Here is a 5,325-nt window from a genome sequence, read left to right on the forward strand (position 1 = left end):
GCCCTAGCTTCTGTGTCTGTAACGACCCACAGACATTCTCATCTTCATAACATCAGAGAAAACAGCTCATCAAATCAACGGCAATGCTTTACCCCAACTGATACAATCAGCAACACATTAAGATCAAGCACAACTTGGACACTGACCACCTGTGGTAGTCACTAGTCTATCACCCTTAAATCATTTGAATTAAATTGAAATCAAGAAGCAGTCCAGAACATGTCTGCAGGGAACAAACTTTTCAATATAGTATATTTACCATTTAATGGCTCAGACAGAGCGAGGATGCAAGACCCCTGATCTCAGTTAGCTGATTGCTGAACCCCATGATGCTGACTGACCTCAGGCTGCAAGGCCCAGATTGAGTTCCCCATCCTTCTGAATGGTTGAACTCCGCAACGTTCTATTACAGGTTTCCCCCGCTCTTTCTTTAAAGATATTCAAAGTTGGGAACTCAGAAAAATACCCTTGATGACCACCTCTGTCTTTGCAGAGTGGGTCCAAAGACTTGCACAGTCAGGAGGTCTGAGAGTGCTGGGGGGGGCTTATGGGGGTTCAGGGGCACCCGCGTGGCTACCTTCCTGGCGCTTGAGCGATGGCTGCTGGGTCAGGAGCAGGCGTGGTTCTCCTTCCCGCGGTGGATCGGGGCCGGCCTACCTCCTGGCGCTTGAGCGATGGCTCTATGCCATCTTAGAAATAAGGCCCCAGCTTTTCTCAGAACTAAATCTGGGCAGAATCAGGTTCTCTGTGAAATTGACAGTGTTTATGCTTCAGGACTGCTCGTTGCACATACCCCTTCCTGGGCCTCTTATTTCCTTCACTCTAAATAAATATCTAATTTCACACTCGAATCTGTGCTTGCAATTTTATTAGTTTTCATAATGGTGGTTATACCAATCATGCAAGTTTCCTCGTGCACAAATTGTATCTTCTCCAACCCCTCAACAGCCCAGGAAGATCAGACTGATCAATAAAACTGGTTGATTATGAAATTTTCTACAGAATTCTATGATAGACAAGCCAGGAGCTGCCAAGCTAGGTCCTCTCATGACCCAGCATTCTGAGGGAGAGGTTAAGTGCACTGGTTAAGAGTGTGGATGTAGCCATGTTGAAATCCTCTCTTTGCTTTGCTAATTGAGTGACCGGTGAGAAGTTACTAACCCTGTCAGCATCATTTTCTCATATGTATTGGTCCATGAACTTAATTCGTTCCACTATTCTGGGGAAGATGCCCTGTGGTTGTGTTTGTCACCCATTGTGGGGTTTACTAACAGAAGCAAAATTCTGCCAAACACTCCTGTTAGTAAACTGAATTGTTTGTGAACAGAAGCATTCGTGAACCAAGGTACCACTGTGAGTGTGTGTATGGAAAAACAGATGTTGGGCCTGTTCCCAAGGGTGGTTGGATGAGGGTTATTATATTATTTATATTTGTCTAAACCACCTATATGGAACAATTTACTTGCTTTAAATTTGTTTTCACAGCTGTAAAAGTAAAAAACAAAACAAAATATAAAAGTCCAGGTGGGCCTTTGGATAATTGAGTTTGCAAGTCCTTATATGGCTTCTGCTCTTGAGTTTGCATGGTCAGTGGCCTTTTTATAATTAAAATATTTTTAAGAGCCGGGGATTTAGCTCAGAGGTTTGGTAGCCTGCCTCTCAAGCACAAGGACCCGAGTTCAATTCCCGGTACCAAAAAAAAGAATAGCATTTCTTACGTTTTCACTCCTGTCCCTAAATGAAATCTGTCCTTCCAGACTGATCATTTATTTGTACACACTCATGGGATAGGATCGAAGGAACATGTGCTTTTAAATCCACATATTTCAGCCCCTGAACTAATGTGAGAGAGAGAGAGCAGAAGGCAGAACACAAATGTTGAACTGAGCTTCATTTTACGAAAAATTGACCTGGAGTATTTCCCACTTCTAAACTCTGTTTGGAAGACAGCGTCTTAGATGAGAGGCCTTGACTTCACTGAGAGTGCTTCCACTCTGTCCGCCTTCAGCCAGCTGTGAGGAGTAGTTTTGAAATAGCCAGGCTGAGATCCTCCAACTGACACTTTGATCTCTTATCCTGGATCTTTTGCTTTGAGAGCATTCTTAAGGCTCCAGTAGTCTTTCAGTGGAGTTCTTCAAAGTGTTTTTGAATTTAAGAGCAGACAAGACGTATAGATTTTTTTTTCCTGTTCTGGGGCCTCATTTCTGCTAGCAAAGTGCTCTACTACTGAGCTACACACCCAGTCCAAAAGGGTCTAAATTTTAAACTCAACATGAAATCACACAATTTTCTGATAAATACATTGTTTTCTTTCTGGTTATGTGTATTTATATATTATTTAATAAGCATTAAATATTCAAATATTTGAGTCAGCTAAAATAGCCTGTGGTACTTAAATTTGAGCTTTGAAAATATGCTCCCATTCTTCCTTTTTTCTTTTAAAAAATTCATTCCATTCAAAAACTACCATACTGAGTATCTACTCTATGCCTGGCACAGTTCTATATCTAGGGATATAGCATTTGAGCCAAAGTTTTTGCTCTAGGGGAAATTTACAGTTTGATGGGGTAGATAGACACAGTGGAGAAGGAAATGCATTATATAATGTCAGGTTAAAGGAGTACTGTAACAAAAATAGAACAGGACAAGAAATAGAGTGCTGCAGGAGGCTATTTTAAATGGGTCATTGAGGTAAGTCCCTCTTAAAAGGCTACATATAGCAGGCACCTGAAGAGAGTAAAGTGTGAGCCCTGAAAATATCAGAGTAAAGACCATTCCGAGCCCTGACAGCAAAGATTCTGGTTTTGAAAAGCAGCAAAGAGGCCACTGGACAACAATGAGCAAGCAGGAGGGCGCTGGGAGGTGAAGTTGGAGAAATAGCTGAAAGGCCCCTCGCTGCCCTCCATTTTTTTTTAGCAGTGCTGGGGATTGCACTGCCTTGCACTGAGCTCCCCCCACCCCACTTTAAAGAGAGGGTCTTGCTCAGTTGCTCAAGCTGGCCTCAAATTTGGGATCCTCCTGCCTCAGCCTCACAAGTTTTAGGATTCCAGGTGTTCACCACAAAAGGCAGATCATTTAAGACACATATTCTATACGGGTATTTTTTAATGGAATACTGATGTGATCTGATTGATGGCTTAAAAAGTCCAGTCTGGGTATCATGATACAGAGTCAGGGAGAACTATTAGGAAGGTGTTACAGTAGTCATGGATTAGGCGAGGTTGGTAACACTGGAAGTTGTGAAAGATGGTGGTATTTGAGAGATATGGTGGCCCCTCACAAACAACTCGGGTTAACTAGGTTAACGGAGGATTCCTCTGCCTCTTGTTATCTATAGCGTGTACCCAGGTAAACATCCAGATCTCAGCTGTATTGGCTTATAGCCAACTTGAGTTACAACCAGTCCTTGGGAGCTGATCGAGTTGTATATCAAGAGTCTGTGTATTTTGAATATAGAGCCAACACTGCCTAATATTAGACGGGAGAAGTGAGAGAAAAAGAGGAATTGACAAGGTTATTTCCGAGTTGTTAAGATTCTCCATGTTTCCCCTGTTTTACTGTATTTTTCTCCTTATTCCTCCATTTAATTGTGGGTGCTACAGTCAGACGATGAGAGTGCTTTCTACTCATACCTGTAGTGGGATTCTTAGCAGGTTTCGGAGTGAATGCCCTAGGCCCGCCAATAGGTGCATTCTTACTGCTTTTTCAGTTCCTGCCCTCCACTGGGTCCCAAGGCCAATACAACGTTCTTTAGACTTTTCTTAAAGCAGCAACCCACCCCGAGATGCCAATTTCTTAATCAGCAGGTGGTTATTATGTAACTTATCTCCTGTTAGGATTTGAATGTGTCCCCCAAAAGTTCTTGAGTTCAGGGATTCAGTCCCTGAAGTCTTATGTTGGTGGTATTTGGGACGGGACTTTGGGAAAGAATGTGAGTTGGAGGTGAGGCTCCAGGATGGTTAGAGGCTCTCTGAGAACAGTAGCCTGAGCTCACAGCCCCTCGCTCTTCTGTGATGCCCTCTCGTGCATTACGGTGCAGCAAGAGGATCTCACTAGGTATCATCCTTCCCGGCCTCCAGAACTGTGAGCTGGGTAAGCTTCTGTTATTTATAAATTACCCAGTGTGTAGTATTCTGTTATAGCAACAGAAAATGGGTTCTCTGAAATTCAGTAGATTAAAACGGGGTGGTTGTGGGCAGCTGTGCCAACCCGAGCCTGCACAAGCACCAACAGTCAGTCACTGGCCTGCAGCTGACTGTTCTAGGATGGCCTCACTTCAGATCAGATCACAGGCTGGCTGACTCTTGGCTGGTTTGACAAAGCAACTGAGCCACTGTCCCTGACCATCCATGTGGCTATTCTGGTATTGTTCTTATGGTGGCCGGGCAGGGCCTAAGACAAGGAAGTGTGTTCCACACTCTGTGGAAAGGCACACCTCAAACTAGAGGCGATTCTCCTGCCTCAGCATCCCAAGTGCTGGGATCACTGTTGTGAGCCACTACACCTTTATTTGGTTTCCTGAGACAGTCACACCATGTAGTTTAGGGTGGCCTTGAACTCACTGTGTAGCCCAGGCTGGTCTCAAACTCACTGTGACCCTCCTGCCTCGTTCTCTTGCATGCTGGGATTATAGATGTGTGCCACCATGCCTGGTGGTGCCTATTCTTTTAAAGTTGTTGAGGTGTTTTGTGGTTGAGCGTGTCTTTTGATGTCTATATCTGCCTGTGTATTGGGCACATATCTAGGAATTTCAGTCACAAAGCATGTGTATATTCAGCTCTAATAGATATCAACAAGCAATTTTCCAAAGTGGCTGTCATAATTACACCCCCACCAGTAGTGCCTAAGAGTTCCACGTTCCGTAGCTTTGCCTTTGCTTGGCATTGTTGGTGCTGAAATTTGTAGCCATTTCAGTGTATGTGCAATAGTATATTATGTTCATTTGCATTTCTCTGATGACTCAAAGAATTAAGCAGTTTTTCATATACTTAATGGCTATTCTTCCTTGGTAAAGTGCTGTATTTATTAATTACTTAGTTTTCTTACTGCATTGTAGAAATTCTTGGTATTTGAGATATATATCAAATAAAAAAAAAATCTGTATTTGCAGTACTGGAAATTGAACCCAATGCCTTTGCATTGAGCTACATCCCCAGACCTTTTAAAGTTTTTATTTTAGACAAGGTTTCTCAGTAAGTCACTAAGTTGCCCAGGATGGGCTTCAATTTGTGATCTTCCTGCCTCAGCCTTCCAGACCGCTAGGGTTACAGGCCCGTGCCACTACATTTATCTCTTAGTGAGTGAGTGAGTGTGTGTGTGTGTGTG

Source organism: Fukomys damarensis, unplaced genomic scaffold (genome assembly GCF_012274545.1).
Source record: "Fukomys damarensis isolate Sample0158 unplaced genomic scaffold, DMR_v1.0_HiC HiC_scaffold_18, whole genome shotgun sequence".
In the NCBI taxonomy this organism is placed as follows: Eukaryota; Metazoa; Chordata; class Mammalia; order Rodentia; family Bathyergidae; genus Fukomys; species Fukomys damarensis.